The sequence below is a fragment of the Odontesthes bonariensis genome, chromosome 18, assembly GCF_027942865.1.
Source record: "Odontesthes bonariensis isolate fOdoBon6 chromosome 18, fOdoBon6.hap1, whole genome shotgun sequence".
NCBI classification, from domain to species: Eukaryota; Metazoa; Chordata; class Actinopteri; order Atheriniformes; family Atherinopsidae; genus Odontesthes; species Odontesthes bonariensis.
Genome location: NC_134523.1, coordinates 30,374,973 through 30,397,241, shown reverse-complemented (window position 1 = coordinate 30,397,241; position 22,269 = coordinate 30,374,973). Strand labels below are relative to the sequence as shown.

Here is a 22,269-nt window from a genome sequence, read left to right as displayed (position 1 = left end):
ACAGTCACTGCATGAGGTACCTTAATCATTAATGCGTGAAGTAACCTTATAGTTTCTGATGCCATAGATGCTACTACTTGAACACACAGCAGCAGTGTTCTGGCCACTGATTAAAAAAATATGATCTCGTCACTTTTCCCCCCTCCAGTGGAAGCTGGCCTTTGACAGCAATTCAGCTGGAGGTCTTTTATTAGGAGTCTTTCACTCCCCCGTGCACGGTTTCAGCACCGACCCTGGGGGGCGGAAAGAGTGCCGAGATATGTTTAGGAGGACCTAGTTGTTAAGAAAGTTGTTCTCTCAATGAGACTCAGAGTCTGTTAAAACAAACACACAGCAACAAGCACAAACATGTGTGTGTGTGTGCATGTATGTGGGCATAGGAGTGTAAATGCTCGTGTGTGTATGTGTGTGTGTGTATGTGTATGTATGTTGATGTTTTTAAAGACCCTGTGGATAAATCACACTGGCCTTATATGGCTCGGGCGCAGCCTCTCTGTCTGCTTGGACCCTCCCACACACTCGAGGAATCACGGAAACATCCCAACTCCATGAAACAGAGTACAAGATAAGATTCACCTCATGGAAAATAAGATTAAATCCCACCATTCCTATCCATTCTGTGTATTCTTAGAATCTAAATCTTTTTTTTTTCGTTATCCTCTGAAGCACTTGTTGCTCTGGTATGAGACTCAGCCAATCCTAGATCAGATTATGTGCTTAACTCGAATTTTAAGGTTGTGCATCTCTTAATTTTCTCCGTTGGTATTGATTAAACAGCCGATTAACCAAAAATGAATATCTTTCAATATATTTTGGGATCTAAACTCCAGCGCTTCTTTTCTAAACTTAAATATGCGCGTAACCAGCTCTCTCACACCAACGCCTTTTTTCCTTCTCCCTTGTTTCGCCGTGAGTGCGCACACACAGGAACTGCTCTGAGCACACACATTCCGTCTAGGTCCTTTATCGACTTATATGGAGGGTCCTGAGTTTTGGGTGTTGGCCCTTCTTTGGCCCTCGTGTACATTTTTTCTTTTTCTCTCTTTCGCCGTGAACGCGCCCGCAGAGGCCGCCTCAAGCGCGCGCTTCATAAACCGCCCTGAGCGCACACACACAGGCTCTCGTTTCCCCACACTTTTTTTTTTTTTTTTTTTTTTTTCCCTACACGCTGCTCATGCTTTGAATCAGAAATGTGTTAATCAGAAAATGTCTGGATTATGCTTTGAGACGTGCATGGGTTTATCAGTCACATCTGAATCCGTACAAACTGATCGTCTCATTGGATGGACAGATCTTATCAGACACTGTTTCTTGTGGCGCGTCTCACAGCGAACAGGGCACTGGCCGAAATTCGCCACAAGAACTTATAACTTGACAGTTATTGTCCTGTCTTCATCACTCATTCACCCATGTTATTTTCAGGAATTATGTGAAGGCCCATATCTATGTTCATCTGTCCTGAATGCAAACACCGCAGTCCAGCACTTTATGTGCAAGTTAGCGGGTAACCCCACCCAGACAAACAACAGTTAAGCGTACCACACTGCCAAACATATAACATGTAAACAGGACACACACGCAACACATGTAGACTGCATTATCAGACAACACACAAAACATTTACCCCAAGCCGGCATATTCTTCTCTCCTATTTTCTCTGTGCGCGCACCCGCGTATCCTCACGCTCCTGTTATGTCGACAGCTGTTTAATTTTTTAATAATTGTAGCGTGCACTGGGCCACGCCCGAACTCATTTTACCGACAAAAGTTACTGATCACTTAATGCCACAGTCAGGTCAACCGACCTGTAAATAACAACAACTCTTAGCGCTTGACGTGTCTCTCAGCGACACCTGTTTCACAACTCAGCGCGCCCAGCGATAACGCGCATAATCATTTTACCGAAGCTCCAAGACCGAAAACAGTATCTGTGATTTCATCTCAGCAAATTTACACCTTGACTAACATGCGATAAGCAAGCGCCACACCTTCACATTGCACAGTTATGATGCATTATCGATGAAACCAACAAGAAACACAGTATAGGCCTGCTGTGGGGAGCGCGCGTCCGCGACTCCCCACCACTGACCAACTACAACTCTGTATCACTTAAAACTCGTTTACCGAAGCAGTTTAATACATAAACAAACTCCACTGACCGAATACAACGACTATTGAGCTGAATTTCCCCCTGGGCGACCACCGGCTTATCAAATTGCGGCGACGCGGAGTAGGCCTATTTAAGCAGCCCAAAATCCTTATGACATCACTGCGTATCACGCACACACTTTTTAATAACAGCAACTCACAGTCCTGTTAAAATTTACTTCATCAACTTCACTATTTATATCAACCTTAACAATTTAGACAGAGTTCTCCTCACTCACTGAAGACCGCAGGCGACCTCTCCTCCCGGACAGGCCCTAAACAGTGAGAGGGGTCTGGCTGCAGACCTGCACTGTCAGGACCCATGACCTGCACTGTCAGGACCCTTAGTTGCAGACATGCACTGTGACGTCACCTGCACTGTGAGGACCCGAAGCGACAAGTGAGGAGCACGTATTTTTCGTTCCCCATTTGAACTGTGGAGACGACGAGGTGAGTAAAAGTCGAGTGAAAACTACTCTTTCTTTCATACGAAGAAACAGAAACAGTCTTTATTCACTGGAACGTTACGTTGCACACTATATACTCTAAAGTTATGTTAATTTTAAAGAATCAGGGTTTTTTTTAAACTTTTGGCTAGTCTTCAGCGTTGTTATCCTATCGATAGTGCTCACTTAAATGTGCCATTTTTCGTATCGATAGTGCTGACTTGTATAATTTTGTTTGACTTATTACGACATTATTTGTCTCTTACAGATGCATATTTCAATAACTATATACTGTAAAGTTATATTAATTTTAAAGAATCAGGTTTATTTACTTTTGGCTAGTCTTTAGCGTTGTTATCGTATCGATAGTGCTCACTTAAATGCGCCATTTATATATATATATAATTTAGTTTTACTTATTACGACATTATTTGTCTCTTACAGATGCATATTTCAATAACAACCGCCGGCACTACGCCAAAAATCGAACGCTGCACGTCATGTTGCAAACTGTTTCACTGCCCTCTGTGCCTACAATTTAAACCAACAAAATTGTCCAAGCTGCAGAGCCACTTAGAGGCACATACAAAAGGTGGCATTTTATTTAAAGGTAAGCATAATGTATTTGTCTGTTTGTTTGTACTCATAAGTATTAGCCAACGCTTCTAACTTCTGGCAGGTTGTGGTTTGGTTTGTAAAAGGGTAAAAGGAAAATGAAGGGAATGTAGGTTGCAGTGAAGAACATCTGACACCTCACTTTCTGTCTTTTAGAAACCTATCCCAGTCACTAAATCCTGGCAACTGGACAGAGAAAACTGGACTACAAATTCAGGTAAGAGTATAAAGTATGTATAATGCATGTATTCATATTAATAGTTGAGTACTCAGGAAGAAGAGCAGCAGGCAGAGGTCTCCAAGAGAGCCAGACTTGCTGATGTGGACACACCAGTGGAAGGCGTAAGCTTTTGCACAGTATCTATTGGTCAGATACTGTTGGTGTGGCAGCTATAGGACAGACATCTTTCTTTCTGTCTTTTCCATAGGACTCGGTTGAAGATCGCATTCTTCAAAATTGCAGACATGCAGCAGAGTGGGCTGAGGCCAACAAACCACTGTTGTCTGCCCGAGTGGACCTGCCTGACGTTCTGGGCATGGGGGAAGAGGAACAGGCAGAGGCAGAGGCTGCTCTACAGTATGGGAGGTTGTGGAACGAAGAACTGGACGAGGATGAAAGAGAAGCGATCCTGGAGCCTTTCAAAATGATATTTCACAATATTAACGACATGTTGATATTTTGTGAACAGGTAGTCGACAAAAACAAAGATTTTTTGTCATATTGTGAATGTTTGACTGAATAAACACTACAGAACATTTGATCATGTTGTGACTTGGTGTGCTTTTTATGTTTTCTCATTGATCCCTTAATAATTTGACTAAGATTATACTGTAGATATCAAGAGTTAGGGTACTATTTAGTGGTACTAAGGTGTTCCAGCAGCACAAGAACATAATTGGCATAGACATAGAACCAAACATGAAATTTATGGTGGTTAAGGATAAAAATACAGAATAATACAACAGAAAAACTAATTGAAACAAATACATATATATATATAAAGAGCAGTGCGATAAAGTCAAAATGAAATGATAATGAAATAGCAGTGACTTACTCTATAGTATACAATAAAATGTACAGTATAGGCCTATGGCGTCTTGTGAGATGTTGGCTTATGAATATGAGCCTAAGAGAAAATGTGTGCAGTGACCAAACAAAAGTTTACAATACAAATAAAAACAATAGACCGGGAATACTGTTAACTAATTAATTCATTTGTGAGGACCTCTTGAAAAATATAGCGTTTAAAATAGTTTAAAAATACGTGCTTCCGATACACACGCTTTTATTTTGAAAGGCTTCGAATCAACTTCCGGTCCTCACAGTGCACTTCCGGTCCTCACAGTGCAGGTGACGGTCTGCAACAGGGTCCTGACAGTGCAGGTCTGTGGGTCCTGACAGTGCAGGTCTGCAGCCAGACTCTCTTGTAAACAGTTTCCCCCCCAGCCCCCAGTGCAGCTTAGCAGCCCTCATGAGAAGATGAAAAACTCACATGTATTATTAGCCGGCCTCAAGACGACTGCAGCTTCACTGAGGACAGGAGGAACCCAGATGCTGGAGCAAAAACTCTCAGTTCGTGACGCCAAAATGTAGTAAATTTGAGAGAAGGTCGCCGAGCCGATGTAGAAAATGAGTGATGAAGAAGGCTGCTGACACGGACGTAGTCGAACAAAGAAATCTTTATTTTTGTCGTCAGGTCCGTCTCAATTACAGAAAAGATGCATCTTCTGGGAAAGTCTGTGTCAATTCGCCAAAATGGAAAACCCTCCGCCCTTAGAGAGAAAGTCCCTTACTTTTAAAGGCTGTTCAAGGCCACTTGTCCAGGCGTAAAGCCAAGAGATATGCTCTAACTTTAAGGATGTCTCCTATCAAATCTACCTTATTTGGTCATGTTAAGTTTTTATTTTTCAGTGTATCCCTGTGCCTTGCACGGAGGCGCGCGCAACAATTATGCACTTGATGAACTTATGTAGCTGTGTACTCAAATGAACTCAGTAAGGCCTGTTCCTCCATTTTGTATGAGTCCATACACTTCACTGTAAAAACTGATGTTGTAGCTCATCAATGACATATCCCAGACCTAATAATCCCCCATAGAATATTTCACTTCGCACTGCTTACATTGAAAATACAGCAGTTTTTGTGTGTGTTTTTTAACAGAAATTTGTGTTTACCTCATATACACTAGTATTTAAAGGGTTAATTTTTTGAAAATAATTGAAAACTTGGTGGTTATGATCAGAACTGAAGTTGAAGAAAAGATTTCTGAAAAAAAAAGTGGAAAAAGATATTAACATATGGTATTTTGGGGATCATTTTAGAAGGGGACCAAAATGGCCCTTTTCAGAAATTAAGGAGTTTTTAAAAAAATCAGCCATAACAAAAAAATTCAAAATCCCTAAAAATCAATGTTGTTGCTCATCATTGACATATCCCAGACCATAATAATCCCTACTCAATAATTCCACTTCACATTCCATATTTTGAAAATAGCTCTTGGGACGTGGAACGTCCCACCTCTCTGCTGGGGAAGGAGCCTGAGCTGGAGCGCAAGGCTGAGCGGTTCCGGCTAGATATAGTCGGACTCACCTCGATGCATGGCTTGGGCTCCAGAACCAGCCTCCTCGAGAGGGGTTGGACTCTCTTCCACTCTGGAGTTGACCGTGGTAGAGGCAGAGAGCAGGTGTGGGCATACTTATTGCCCCCCGGCTGTGCGCCTGTACATTGGGGTTTACCCCGGTGGACGAGAGGGTAGCCTCCCTCCGCCTTAGGGTGGGGGGACGTGTCCTGACTGTTGTTTGTGCTTATGCACCAAACAGCAGTTCAGAGTACCCAAACTTTTTGGAGTCCCTGGAGAGTGCTCCTCCAGGAAACTCCCTCGTCCTGCTGGGGGACTTCAATGCTCACGTGGGCAATGACAGTGAGACCTGGAGGGGCGTGATTGGGAAGAACGGCCCCCCCGATCTGAATCAGAGTGGTGTTTTGTTACTGGACTTTTGTGCTCGTCACGGACTGTCCATAACGAACATATGTCCATATGTGCACTTGGCACCAGGACACCCTGGGCCGCAGCTCGATGATCGACTTTGTGGTTGTATCGTCGGACTTGCGGCCGTATGTCCTGGACACTCGGGTGAAGAGAGGGGCGGAGCTGTCAACTGATCACCACTTGGTGGTGAGTTGGCTCCGCTGGTGGGGGAGGAAGCCGGTCAGACCTGGCAGGCCCAAACGTATTGTGAGGGTCTGCTGGGAACGTCTGGCGGAATCCCCCGTAAGGAGGAGTTTCAACTCCCACCTCCGGCAGAGCTTCAACCATGTCCCGGGGGGAGGTGGGGGACATTGAGCCCGAATGGGCCATGTTCCGTGCCTCCATTGTTGAGGCGGCCGACCGGAGCTGTGGCCGTAAGGTGGTTGGTGCCTGTCGTGGCGGCAATCCCTGAACCCGCTGGTGAGGAAAGCCGTCAAGCTGAAGGAGTCCTATCGGGCCTTTTTGGCCAGTGGGACTCTGGAAGCAGCTGATTGGTACCATCAAGCCAAGCGGAACGGGGCCTCGGCGGTTGCTGAGGCAAAAACTCGGGCTTGGGAGGAGTTCGGGGAGGCCATGGAGAATGATTTCCGGACGGCCTCGAAGAGTTTCTGGTCCACCATCCGGCGGCTCGGGGGGGAAGCGATGCGTGTATGGTGAGGGCGGGGCTCTGCTGACCTCAACTAGGGACGTCGTGAGTCGGTGGGGGGAATACTTCGAGGGCCTCCTCAATCCTACCGACAAGCCTTCCGATGAGGAAGCAGGGTTGGGGAGCTCAGACGTGGGGCCTCCCATTTCTGGGGCTGATGTTGTAGGGCTGTCTTGGTTGACACGCCATCGCGTGGACATCGGGGGCAGTGCCTCTGGACTGGCAGATCAGGGTGGTGGTCCCCCTCTTTAAAAAAGGGGACCGGAGGGTGTGTTCCAACTATAGGGGGATCACACTCCTCAGCCTCCCTGGTAAGGTCTATTCGGGGGTACTGGACAGGAGGATCCGCCGGATAGTCGAATCCCGGATTCAGGAGGTGCAGTGTTGTTTTCGTCCTGGCCGTGGAACAGTAGACCAGCTCTATACCCTCAGCAGGATCCTGGAGGGTGCATGGGAGTTCGCCTACATGTGTTTGGTGGACTTTGAGAAGGCGTTCGACCGTGTCCCTCGGGGACTCTTGTGGGGGGTGCTCCGGGAGTATGGAGTGCCGGACTCCTTGATATGGGCTGTTCGGTCTCTGTATGACCGGTCCGTTTTGGCGACCTCAGAATCGGGTCTCTGCTCTTTGCGGACGATGTGGTTCTGTTGGCGTCGTCGGGCCATGACCTTCAGCTCTCACTGGAGCGGTTCGCAGCCGAGTGTGAAGCAGCTGGGATGAGAATCGGCACCTCCAAATCTGAGACCATGGTCCTCGGCCGGAAAAGGGTGGAATGCCCTCTCCGGGTCGGGAATGAGATCCTTCCCCAAGTGGAGTTCAAGTGTCACCAGTAGACTGAGGCTTTGTGGGGAAGTGACTGTTAATGGACTGATGTGTGGTGGACTGGCATTGTCAAAAATAACTTTGTACATGGACTGATGCAACTTGGACTTTTAACTCATACATTGAGGAAATGTGGGGACTGTTGAGTCTGTGGGGGGGGGGGGGGGGGGGGGGGGCTTTTCATCCACAGCTGATAGTAATGAGTCTGACGATTGAGACTGGTGGCTGATTGGTCGGCCACAGGGCGGGCCCTCCAGGTGAGCGCACTGATTGGCGTAGAGGGAGGTGTGCCGGCGTCTACCTGAGGAGAAAAGAGAGGCAAGGCAGAACACGGGGGATCGTTTTCTGGGGACAAGCCAGCGGAGCGGACGAGGAGTCGGGAGCCTGAGGAAGGCCAGCAACGGTGAGGGATCCAGCTTGCCCGTTCGGAGCGGCAGGACGGAGGTGGACTCGGACCAGGCAGGGGTGATCGTGGGGAAGCCCGAGAGACCCGATACAACGCTCACAATTTCCTGGGTGAAGGAACGTGTAAAGGCCCGCGTCCCTCGTGTGTGTGTGAGTGAAACCCAACTAACAGAAGAGACCACTGCTGATTCTCCCTTGTTTTTCCCTGACAGCCGTCGGCCGCCGTGGAAGAGCATTTCTGGACGCCCGCTCCTGGAGACGCAGCGCCGCCACGGACAGCCGTGCCGCCGCCCTGATGCTCGGACCCCGCCGGTGGTGTTCCAGGGCGGTTTGAAGACTGTAGCTGATTCGTTCGATTCTCTCGGTCGCAGCCCCCGACCGAGAGCGGACATTGAACTTCCTCATCCCGCTGTGCAGGCAGCAACCACTGCCACTGCATCTCACCGTGACATTGTATGGCAGGTAATTAGTGCCACTCTGGGTTAAATTGCTACCGTTGTCTATACCCCCCTACAGTGGCTAGGGAGTGCCCCAAGGGTGCTTTCACTGGGTATGGTGTGCAGTGTTTTATGAAGTGACAAACGTGTGCAGTGATTTATGAAGTGACAAACGTGTGCAGTGATTCATTTGGAAGTGTTTGCTGTGAAATGTCCTCTCTTCAATGAGCGTGTGTAGTGGAATGGTGTGGGATAACTGCTTGTAGTACCTGTTCTTTTGCTACTCTTCTAGCACCCCTAGCCGGGAAGAAAGGGGGAGTTATGAGGCAATAACATATAGTGTGGCCAGAATATTACCTGTTTTTGTTACTGGTTGAGAGCTGGGGGGTGGGGGTAACTGCAGGTGGGTTTTGTGCAATGATTTTACTTATGCATTGAAATTACAATAAAGTTGTTCTATTTTTCTATACCTGCTTCGCCTACTGCCTGTGTGATTTGGGGGATCTTAGAACCTGATTTTGTGTCTGTGGAAGTTAAATCCGTGACACAAGTATCTCGGGGTCTTGTTCACGAGTGAGGGACGAATGGAGCAGGAGATTGACAGGCGGATTGCTGCGGCGTCTGCAGTGATGCGGGCTCTGCACCAGCCCGTCGTGGTGAAAAAGGAGCTGAGCCTGAAGGCGAAGCTCTCGATTTACCGGTCAATCTATGTTCCTACCCTCACCTATGGTCACGAGATCGCGAATACAAGCGGCCGAAATGAGTTTCCTCCGCAGGGTGTCTGGGCTCTCTCTTAGAGATAGGGTGAGAAGCTTGGTCATCCGGGAGGGGCTCGGAGTAGAACAGCTGCTCCTCCGCATCGAGAGGAGTCAGATGAGGTGGCTCGGGCATCTGGTTAGGATGCCTCCTGGACGCCTCCCTGGTGAGGTGTTCCGGGCCTGTCCCACTGGGAGGAGGCCTCGGGGAAGACCCAGAACACGTTGGAGAGACTATGTCTCTCGGCTGGCCTGGGAACGCCTCGGGGTCCCCCCAGAAGAGCTGGAGGAAGTGGCCGGGGACACGACCCGACCCCCGGAGAAGCGGAAGATAATGGAACCTAAAATACTGGCACCTAAAGGCTTAAAATTTGGGCTAAAAAGTTCAAATTGGCATCTAAAGGGTTAATTTTTTTGAAAATAATTGAAAACTTGGTAGTTATGATCAGAACTGAAGTGGAATAAAAGATTTATGAAAAAAAGTGGGAAAAATATTAATATATGATGTTTTTAGGTCGTTTTAAAAGGGGACAAAAATGTCCCTTTTCAGAAATTAAGGAGTTTTGTTTTTAAATCAGACAGGAAAAAAATAAAAAATCCCTAAAAATCAATGTTGTTTCTGATCATTGACATATCCCAGACCATAATTATCCCCGCTCAACAATTCCACTTTGCATTCTATATATTGAAAATATAGCAGTTTTTGTGGGGTTCCAGAAGCACGCTGGAACTTCAGTCCCAAAGCGGATACGAAAGAGACTGGTTGTCTGTGAAAGTGCTGTCGGAGTTTCACTCATACTTTTAGTTGTTTCTTTCCAGAATTCATGCTGCCCTTTCACAAATGTTACCTTTTTTAAGAATACTTACCACCACCATCAAACTCTAAGTATTCATTATGACAGGGAAAAATGCTCCACAGATTCTGATCCAGCCACAGATCCAGCCATTTGAAGGCCTTAAATTCGATCATACTTAATTTTGGCCTTGCCGTGTGAATTTTCAAAGTCAATACCTTCTTTCTGTGTATTTGCTGGGCATACTTGTCATACTAGACACAGCTATGTTATAACTAATTCTTTTTAACTTTGCTATCTTCTGCTTTGGGATGGCACAAGCCACTACAACCCTGAACGCGTAATATGGGCTTCCCCTGTTTTAAAAGTCAGCAGCCGCCACTGGTGATGAGTTAGAGACGCTTGTGCAGAACCAACAGCGGTATAAGGAGAGCAGTTTGATCTGTCTGTCTGAGTCCTGGCTAAACAACAACACACCAGACTCGTGTGGACATTCCCGGCTTCACAGCCGTACGAGCGGATCGTGACCTGAGTACGAGCGGCGGTAAGCGGAAAGGCAGGGGTGTTATACTGTTCTTTAATCAGAGATGGGTAAACCCCCGCAATGTGACCGTTAAGGAGAGGGTTTGTTGTCCAGACATCGAACTGCTGTCAGTTGGTTTCCGTGCGTTCTATGCGCCCAGAGAGTCCCCATAAACAACCATTGTTGTTTACATTCCTCCGAGGGCGGCACCTACAACGGCGTGTGACGTCATCCATGACGCCGTTGCTAGAATACAGACCCAGCATCCTGAGGCATTCATTGCAATCACAGGGGATTTCAACCACGTCTCTCTATCCTCCTGCCTGACTGGCTTTGTACAGTATGTGGACTGTCCAACACGTGGAGAAAGGAAATTAGATCTGTTCTATGCTAACGTGAAGGAGGCTTACAGGGCAGTGTCTCTTCCACCACTGGGTAGATCTGATCACAGCATGGTCTATCTACAACTCACATACAGACCTTGTGTACAAAGACTTCCTGTTACTACCAGATCTTTCAGGAAGTGGTCACCAGAGGCGAGTGATGCATTGAGAGACTGCTTTGATGTCACAGACTGGGATGTACTACTGGAGGAAGAAGAAATAGACATTGACATGGACAGGAGGGTCAGCACCATCACAGACTACATTAACTTTTTTAGGGACGCTGTGATTCCAGTGAGGACTGTAGGGTGCTATCCAAATAATAAACCATGGATCACCAGTGACATCAAAGACCTGAACCAGAAAAAGGGGGCGTTCCAGAATGGGGATGGAGAAAGGCGGAGGAGTGTACAACACCAGCTTAAAAAGACATTACGTCGAGCTATGGTGGAGTACAAGAAAAAGGTAGAGAGACAGCTGCAGAACAATAACACCAAGGAGTTGTGGAGGGGCATGAGGACCATCACTGGATACAGACTGAAGAACTCTCAGTCTGTGGAAGGTGATGTGGACAGAGCCAATACTTTCAACCAATATTTTTCAACCGGTTTGATAGTGTGGCTTTTTCCACCTCTGCTGCTGCTCCCTCCACCCCCACCACTACAGCCGCTTCCTCTATACTGCTTCCACTGCCCAGCTGTACTTCCACCTCAACGGCAACCCGCATCGCCAAGCCTCCTCCTCCGCCTGACTGCACCTCCACCTCTGCAGTAACTGTCACCAACAGGCTTCTTCTGTCCAGCTGTACCTCCACCTCTACAGCAGCTTCCACCGCCAGATCTCATAAGCCAAGCTACACCTCCACCTGGGCGGCAGCTTCCACCACCAGGCATCCAGAGCCCAGCTGCACCCTCCCTGACATCATGGATTATAGACTATTTGTCTGTCAGACCACAGTGACTGCTGAGTTCTTCTCAAATTGATTGATTGATTTTTTTATTTTATTTATTTAGTCATTTATTATTATTATTATTAGTTAGTAGTAGTATTTTTATTAGAATTGTTTATTATTGTATTATTATTGTTGTTGTTAATATACAATCATTGTAAATATTAATAATTGTTTTGAGCTACTTGACTAATTTGAATTTCCCCCATTGGGGGATGAATAAAGAATTTTTCTATTCTATTCTTCTTCTATGTCTTCAGAAATTCACATACACAAGATACCACACGAAGGTGACCAGTAGAGGCAGTGGTAAGGATTTAAAGGGATAGTTCGCCTCTTTTGACATGAAGCTGTACGACATCCCATACTAGTAATATTATTTATGAACATTTTCTTACCCCCGCTGCATCCTGTGAGCTGAGTTACAGCCTCGTTTTGGCGGTGAAGTAAGTAGTCTGGCTAGTTGGCTGGGGTTTCACAAATAAAGCGTTTTGCTTCTGAAAAGAATATGCATTCAAAAGAGTAATACATTTGCATCACAAAATTGTATCTTCCGAAAAAGTTACACCTCACAATCGCTTGGCACTAGGTTGCAGTATTAATGAGCGCTGCCGCCTGCCGACAGCTGCGCCTGTTTCTCGGTGTTTACTGCTCGGAAAGTTAACCTAATCATGTCTGACTACGACACCGATGATGAAGACATCCCTTTTACCACAGAGCTAAAGGGATATCTTTATGAATCAGTATATACAGATGCCAAACTTCACCAGATGGAGTTAGAACGGGCAGAGAGAGAGAGGAGGGACAGAGAAGTGGTCCCAGCTGAAGTTGGAGCCACAGCTGCAGCTGTGAGACACAGGGTGACCGACAAATGGTGGCGCACTTGTTCGAAACGCCCAGTAATGCCAACGGAGGTGGAGAGCTGGCCTGGGTCGCTTCTTCCAGTTAATTTTGGGAACGTGGAAAAAGGTCCAGCATTCAGGATTGCGGGGAAGTCTTTATGATTTGTGATGCAGACAGAACAGAAGCTGGTACACTGGCTTCTTCATCAATTGAAAGGTCTTGCATCTGTGGCATGATGAGTTCCCATTCGTGGCAGCAGTAGCTCTCCACCTCCGTTGGCATCACTGGGCGCTTCGAACAAGTGCACCACCATTTGTCGGTCACCCTGTCTCTGACAGCTGCAGCTGTGGCTCCAACTTCAGCTGGGACCACTTCTCTGTCCCTCCTCTCTCTCTCTGCCCGTTCTAACTCCATCTGGTGAAGTTCGGCATCTGTATATTCTGGTTCATAAAGATATCCCTTTAGCTCTGTGGTAAAAGGGATGTCTTCATCATCGGTGTCGTAGTCAGACATGATTACGTTAACTTTCCGAGCAGTAAACACCGAGAAACAGGCGCAGCTGTCGGTAGGCGGCAGCGCTCATTAATACTGCAACCTAGTGCCAAGCGATTGTGAGGTGTAACTTTTTCGGAAGATACGATTTTGTGATGCAAATTTATTACTCTTTTGAATGCATATTCTTTTCAGAAGCAAAACGCTTTATTTGTGAAACCCCAGCCAACTATCCGGACTACTTACTTCACCGCCAAAACGAGGCTGTAACTCAGCTCACAGGACGCAGCGGGGGGTAGGAAAATGTTCATAAATAATATTACTAGTATGGGATGTCGTACAGCTTCATGTCAAAAGAGGCGAACTATCCCTTTAAGTCAAAGAACTTTTACTCAGGAGACAGATTTTATTGCCCTATTTGGCAATGTACCATTATGTCTACAGCTATGGTTCCCTTTCTGTTCCTATTGTGTGTCACATGATTTTTTTTTAAAGCAAAAATTTCATATCATAAAGAGCTCCAACCTAATACTTCCCTTATCAATGATGACCATTTCAATTTGTGAAGGTGTGGGTTTACTGATACAGAATTAAGGAATTCTGTCCAAACTAAATACAATAAGAATAAAAGCTGTTTAATTCTTCCCAAGTCTTTAGAGGGTTTGACAGGGCCATCTCAAATAATATCTATGTTCCAACTACCCACATATTCACTATATAATCCACTAGCGAGTCAGCCATTTTGTAGCACAGTTTAAATTTCCAACTGAAACTTTTCAATCACTATGTATTGCACCACATCTCCATCGCTCGATACACCACAAGGAGTGTACATAAGCTGTGCACTACATTGGTCAAAATAGACCATAATCCCTTGTACCTTGAAAACAAGAACCAACAGAGCATGCTAACGCTAGCAGCTGGCGCTAATATTTGTTGCTTAATATTTAGATTTTATGAAGCATTGTGCAAAATGATGCACCTTCAATGAGAGAATCATGACATGGTTGAGACAGCTCATATCATTTCCTATTGTTTCTTTATTATAGAAACAGTACTTGAGAAATTGTTAGTGTAATATATAGAGAGAGTTGCTATGGAAAATGAATTCATATATGCATAGTATTGAGTGTTACTGTGTATAACGTGCAAATGACGTCATTGCAGGATACCACCCTGTCCTGTTTTCTTTTAATTCCTGTTTTACAACGGTGGGCTTGTTAGAATAGATAGAGAATCAGATAGCTGCACTTTAAGGGGGACAGGGATGAAGCTGACCCAATGAGCGATGATGTGACAATGGGCAATATAACTGAGTGTCTTTGTCTCAGTGGTCAGAGCAGCTCTGTATTTTGTACTGTGTTGTTCTCTCTTGCAAGATATTATTATAAAAGCCTCTTATCTCCTCAGAAGAAAATAACTGACTCTGTGCCTTACTAAAATTTCCACCACAGAGTCATATTTGAAAGTTACGTTAAAGCTGCAGTCAGCAGGTTTTCAAAATTGTGAGTCTAAAGTCGGAAAATTCGAACTGATACAACTTTCAGGTCCCTCCCCCAACCTCTAACAAGCTCCGAATCGCCCCCCAAACCCCTCCCCCTCTGTGGACGAGGTTGTGCACGTGAGTTTACACCAGTGTGAGCGCATACAAGCTGGGGCAGACTCACGCTCAGCAGCGTGTGCACAAGCTGTGATTGACAGGTAGGATTCCTCCACCCTAACTTGATTGGTTAAAAACAGCCGGGAGCGCTCGATTTTTGCAAGCATGATTACAGGCTTCAGAGGGAGCTACAGATTTCGTTATTTTTCCTAAACAGCCTATTTAATATTCTACTTCCAGAATCCCATGACAGTTCAAGCTAATATGACTAAAAAAAAGTTGCCGACCGCAGCTTTAAGTCTGAATAATATATCTTGTGGTTTTATGAATTTTAAGGGCATTCTCATTAAAACTTTCTTTGTTGACTTTCAATAGTCCTTGTGCTTTTGACAAATGTCTATATGTGGTGTTGTAACTGCTGATGCTTCGTGAGACTTGTCCTTCGTTGAATAAAATTGATAATAATGATAATTTTATTGTGACGTTATAGCTGCTGTCAATGTTTGTGTTGCTCGATTCAGTGAAATTAAAAAAGTAGATGTGTGCAGTTTATCCGTGTCATACTGTTTTATTTAAGTGTTACATGGAGAGATGCCAATTAGAACATGTTGTCATCCACAAATGGCACATTGTGGCGTCTGTTATGTCCATACATATCCTGTCGGCATTAGTTTATCTGACATGAAAGTATGAATAAGCATTACACAATTATGAAGTACTGCTGCAATTCAAGTAGTGTTTGAAATGCATTAGGAGCTCTACGCATGACTGAGTCCTCTAGTGCACAATATATAGTGAATGAGTGAGCCGGAACAAATGGACAATTTGAACACAGCCCATGTCTCTTTACAGGGCATGTTCAAGTGTCATAACAAGTCCTTAAAGGTTTATTAAAGGAAAAAGGGCTTTAATGCAGGTGTGAATCATACATAATGCTCCTTCTGATTTGAACGTCACACATTTCTGATTGCTCGTTCTCCTTAAGATTCCCAGTCAGGGCCAGCGTTAGCCTTCGCCGAAGTCAACTTATAACCCTAAACTACAAAAGTTTCAGGCAAAGGTGTCTATCACAGCTGTCATAGGACAACGAGCAGAGAACACCCTGGAAAGGTTTGTTAAAACACATCAGTGGCCGTGTAATACTATTAGGACAAATGTCAATTTAAATGCTTTACTGCATGATATACATTGTAATGCTGTACTAGATTGTAAAAAATGGGCCTGGAAATTGCCAAAATTTTTAGGCAAGGCCTTCTCTGGGGAGAATTCTGTCTGGGCATCCATCATAAGGACTGACTTTTACTGAATGTGGATATACTGTACATGCTGTGGAGGGCATGCAGCTGAAAAATTGCAGCCGTGGTGCATTTTATATGTGTAGTATCTAAAAGCCAGTGAGGAAAAAAAGGGAGAAGCACAGGTGGGGCTGTGCCAAAACTAAGGTATGTAGGAATACAATGTAAAAAAAAGAATTCTAGAGAGGTACTAATTCTTATGGATGAGCAACTGCTGTAAATAAATCCATGTTCTTGATTGCTTAATAACTAGTCAGACAAACAAAAAAATGACATCAGTTAGTCTGAGAAAAGATCATTTCACACACTAAAGAACATTTCAAAGTAGTCGTCTGGAGTCCAGACGACTTTTGCTGCTGGAGATTGGAGACTGTGTTGGTGTTTCCTGTTGCTTTTAGTTTGAAATCGATCTAAATCTGAAAAGATCTTGTGTCAGATTTCATACATTTATTATGTTACCTAACCATTTACATTTTCATGTAATGATTAATGAGGTCATTTTGTAAACTGTTGTTATATAATCATATCTGCCAAATGAGTGGAATATAGGTCCTCTACCTAAAACAACCAGCTGCCTTTTATTTGGGATAATGCACAATGCATATCTACAAAGTTACTGTAATGATTTGAAAAATAGCTGATATTTTACTTACTGGCTAAATTTATATACTTTCAATGTACTTCCCTCAATAAAATTAATTCTAATATTGCAGGTTGCGTGCAGTGTTTTTTCCTCACCTCAGCACCCATAAGCATTAATAAAGTTATTGCAGTCACGGTCTGTAACACATGATAACCACCCACATGTTTCCTTCTCTAACACAACAGTTTTATTTCTCTTTTTGACACTGATTAAATTCCCCCACAAATCTAACTGAGGTTTATTGGAAAATTGATGTGTGGGAATGAAAACGTTGTGCACCAAATGCTCCGTAATTACAGTGTTGGATCAATACAGCAGAGCACTGAGTGAGCTCTTTGCCATGATAACCGACCTCCACTGCAAAAGCTTACAGCTTATTTGGGAAACTTTACCACATATTTTGTTAATTTATGTTTGACTCATTCGTGAACTGCACAGGAGGCTGCGAATGAAAGGTCAGCTCAGAAATGTCAGTTGTGTTCAGTTTATATGCTTGCTGTAGAAAAATCTAATTCCTGGGTGACGCATTTAATTTTGTTCTCAGTTAGATTGTTCAAACATTGTCATACAGTGTGACAGCCGATACAAATTGTGTCGAGTGTCGATAATAGATTTTTGATGCAACAGGTCTAGGCGTTTATTACAATCAAACCAGAAGCTAGGTTGCTTCTTGTTGTGGTAAAATGCCGCTGAATATTTAGGTTTAAATCAGTTTTAAATGAGTCGCTTCTTATTGGTGTACTGTTGGCTATGATGAATGAATGTGTGGGAAGAAAGTAGGCAGTCATGGGCCAAACGCTAAGCTACAATTAAATGGGGTTAGAGGCAGGTTACATACTGAACACCATCAGTTCCTCGCAAGGCAAACACAAGCTTCTTTTTCACCCTTTACATTGCAGACTTTTACCATAGAACCAGCAGCTATTACCATCAGAAATTCTCAACTATTGTAGGCTGTATCTAACAGAGTGATGGGCTGTTGTCCACTGTGGTAAAGAACTCCTACCTAGTCTCTGGTGACCTTAGAAGCTGCTTCGGTAGAGGGCTCCTACACCCATAGTGCAGCTCCTTTGTACCACCTGCAGTAGAACCGTATTATAACCATCTCACATAAACTTTATTCACTTATATGTGCATAAAGTCTGCCTTGCTTTTGAGGCAGCTATGGCTCAGCGGAGCGAATTGTCCAAAGTTGGTAGTTCTATTCTCTCTTCTTGTGAATTTAAAGCAGGCAGCACATGCAAATAAACCCTCAGAGAGCTTGTAACCATAGGAATTGTGAATGAAAGATAGATCAAAGACTAACAGTCAGACTTGTGGACGAGTCTGCAGCATGCTCAAAAGAAGATATTTCTGTTACATGGATGAGGATGTGCTTACGTTTTCCCCTGAAGAATGTTTCTTCTGTTAATTTTGTTCAATAAATGAGGAAAAAGGGCTTTGTTACTTGTATACAAATATACAAATGACAACGCTTGTTTGTCCAAAATCTATCAAAAATAACCAAACATCTCCATGGGATGTGTTGATCTTTATACACAATCCTAATTCAGCATAACAAGGCCATTGTTTTTATGAAGGCAGCCTCTGCTTTGGTTAGCCAACTTTTAGAATTTGCAATTTGTAGTTGAGCAGGGATGCCAAACACAGCAGTCGCTAACAAGGACCAATTCGAGTTACCCTGACAGAAAACAGACAGATAAAAAGGTAAAAACAGCTTAATATTGGGGTGGCACTGAACATCCAGCATTGGGTGTTCAATTGGTCAGTGTCCAGCTTTGTAGATACTCAGAATGAATAGTGTTTTAAGGTTAACCACAAATAGGTGACAACGAAAGATTGGAAATCTGATTATTCGAAGCTCAAAATACTTCATCACGCATTTTATTGATTAGAACTATGGAACACCAGATGCAGAAACATTTTCTGCATATGTCCAAGACTTTTACTAAATAGCCTCATCCAGGACTATATTATTTCTTGGTGAAGGGTAAGTGCTGCAAGAAACGTTGATGAGTGAATCACTGTTTAAACTGAAATGTTTATTATATGATTTATATTAAGAATTCATTAAAATGCAATGTAAATTTTGTAATTATTACAGTCTTTTACAGCCATTGCAAGAGACTGATAGTGTTTGCCTGCAAGGTATTTTCAGAAAACACACACACACACCCACACACATGCACAATGGAAACATGCTAATTATATTAAACATCTTTGATCATAATAGGTTTTAAACACTTTCAGGTTGAATAGCATTGATACAGAGCTTTAAGACTGCACTAGTAAATATCAATATTACAAAAGCAGATTTGCAAGGGGAGGCTAGAGTTGAATAAAAATAATCAGTCACAAAAAGAACAAGAACCAGAGGACTGCAAGAGTAGGAAGTCCAACTTAAATCCATGAAAAAAGAAAACCCAGAGAGCACGGGTCGCACCACCCATTCCGACAAGGCTTTCCATATAAGGAAATGTGCGTTACTCAACAGATACAGTCCCTTCTTTCTGTTCATGCATTTTACATGTTTTAAGACCTGTATACAGATGTGATACAGTCTTTAAAAGCGCAATCAAAGCCTCTACCCATCTCTCTAAGCTTGTTATTCTTCAAAGCTTGTGATGTTTGAATGATGTTAAATTGATACTGAATGATGATTTAAGGGTCAAATCTACAGTCAGAGGAGAGGATCAGGTGGATGTGGGCTTATTTCAGATTTTAAAAATAAAATGAGATGATTGCACTTGGGATCCATCCATAAGGGCTGTGTTGTTACTATCTCACTATAAATCTGTTGTGTGCTTATAACAGTTGTCATGTAGGTGGTTCGGATACCGTCAGATCCTGACAATGTCATGAGTTTGTGGTCATTTTCAAAACTCACTCCAAAAGCAAATTAATGATATTCAAATAGTTTATTACAAACTGTTCACTTATTGATTTAAAACTAATGAACTAATAAAAAAATAAATAATGACACGTTTTGGGTAGCCTAAAATATGAAATTGCTTTTATTTTGCAGCACCGGGACGTCCTGCCATTCTGACAATTTGAGGCCCATGTGGGAATGGTGGGATGTTGGAATGGTGGCATGTCACCAGAGAGCACAGGCCATAAACAGAGCCCGGCAAAAACTGGTAGGAACAACAATGGCCTGGCAGAGAACAAGAATAATGAAGGGGAAAAGACACAGGGAGGTCAGGTATGGAGCAATTAGGCAACTATACATAGGTGTGGAACTAAAGCCAGGAGCGAGACGGCTAATAGAAGCTAACAGAAAAGCACAGTAGCAAAAGATCAAAGGTAGTAATATTACCTAAAGTGAAAATCCAAAAATCTAAACAAAACACAACCAAAGACCATTTCAACCGGGAGAGACTCACACGGAGAGATAGGGAGACAATTGCAAGGTTTATTGTCAATATTTCTTTGGCGCTCGGGCCCTGGCGGAGGACATGCAAGCTGAACCGCTGTGAGCTTGCAAGTCCGGCATAAGGAGATAGATGCTGAATATCTTCCCCCCCTTGGGACCCGAACCTGGTGGCGGAGTCATACGAAGGAAGAAGATGTCGAGGACTTGAGACATCGGGTGGAGATGGGGAGGTGGTGGGATGCAGCTTGCTGCGAACAGGGAGATCCCAGGAAGGAGCACCTTATATGTGGATCTGGATGGTTGATGAGCGATTGCCAGCACCTGGTGAGTCTGCCATGTTGAATTTGCGGCTAGCCTTCATGACATAATGGCTTAATTGCTTTTTATGAAATATCAGCAGGGTTACTTGAACAAACAAAACAGAAGTTTCTTGAAAGCTTTTCCATCAGTTTGACAGTTTAATTAGATTTAGTTTTATGCCCACAGACTCACTGCTCTGTTCCACCATGTTTGGGTATTGGGATTCACAATTTCTAGTTTTCCCATAGTGTTTGGACAGCTCTGGTCTTTAAGCATATAATCCCATTTAATGGTATTGTTAGCCCCATTAGCTGTGCAGTGTGCAAATACCAATGGTTTTTGTGGGGAGCTAGCATAGCCACTAGATGTAGATGAGTGTTACGAACAAAAAAGACATTCTGTTGTTTCTGAGAGACAATTTTACAAGTAAACAAAGCCAACATCAGAGCACAGCCAAGGTCTTTAACTGAGCTGACTTACCTGGTCGGTGATTTTCTTAATAAACTTTGGGCAGAGCAAAACAACAGTTTGACAATGTATTTTGTTTGGCTGCTGGGTAAAATGTAGTTTTCATGGGCCATGTTTCAGTCAAATGATTATAAACAGTTGGGAATTAGACCATATAAAACACAGTTGCCTTATTAGACACAACTGTGCTAACAGTACACATGTAAGTACTTTCCTGTTACTGTGGGAGCTGTGCCAAAAGAGATTAAATTCATTAAGTCAACAGTTCCCCAGATGCTGCAAGTGCATCTTAACCATCTAACAAGCTTTGTTAGAATAGGAGCTGTGGCGTGTTACTTTGTTTTAACCTTTCTTTAACAGACAAAGGTATAAAGAATAAAGTAAATGATTTTCAGTGTTTCTACTAACTAACTTCCCTTTAGCAAATATGAACACATTTATGCTAATTAAGTTGAGTTTGATGGCAGCAACACACTCAAAAAGTTGGGACAGAGGTATGTTTATCATTATGTTACATCACCTTCCTTTTAAGTACATTTTTAATTTAATCGTGGAACTGAGAAAACTAACTTTTTGCTGAATACAAGCTGCTCAGCAGTCCGCGCTTGGTGTCCGAGACTTTTCATAATGCTGTACATTTTCAATAGGAGACAAATATAGACTGCACACAGGCCGCCTTTATTTTTGCAATCAATTTGTATATAAATTTGTGATTTATTTTGCCAGCTAAACAGCACAATACTCGTCTAAAGTGAAACTTCAGTTAGTGGTTTGCCAATTAGCAGTTGTTGTTCATTTTAACCAAAGTTTCAGATAAGAATATCCTGGGTGGAATATGCCTGTGCATTAACTGTACAGCTCCTTGCACATCTATTGTCAGTACAGTAATAGGGCAACAGGATTCTGACATGTCGCATGATAACTGCAATATTTTTTAATTCAGCAGTGTTTCTTTATTTTGGTTATGTAGTAGGTTTGTTATGGTACACATTCAGTCCATCAACTTAAAAACATATTTAAAAAGCTTTTAACTTTACCATTACTACAGTAGTATGCTACCATAACTAACATGGTGCACCCAGTAGTGACATTTGAACACAACTGGGTGCACCATTTTTGTTGGTTGTAATAGGCAGTTTATTTACAACCATTTACTGCTGATGTGTGTTGTGCATAAATCGAGCACAGAGTGACTCTCTGCAACTGTTGAACAGCAGGTCGGTTGATGTTCACAATGACGCATATATTGTGGGCAGATTTTTGGGCTATACTCCAGGAACAGCGCCCCCACAATTGAAATGC

The 22,269-nt window shown here is 43.6% G+C and overlaps 1 long non-coding RNA gene across 1 annotated transcript; it reads left to right on the top strand.

Annotated features, from left to right (window-relative positions):
* The first annotated feature begins 2,442 nt into the window (after nucleotides 1-2,442).
* LOC142367655 (uncharacterized) lies at nucleotides 2,443-3,760 on the top strand. Its single transcript, XR_012767142.1, has 4 exons — nucleotides 2,443-2,598; nucleotides 3,039-3,204; nucleotides 3,366-3,551; nucleotides 3,638-3,760. It is a non-coding gene; the product is annotated as an uncharacterized LOC142367655 (long non-coding RNA).
* Nucleotides 3,761-22,269: the final 18,509 nt, after the last annotated feature.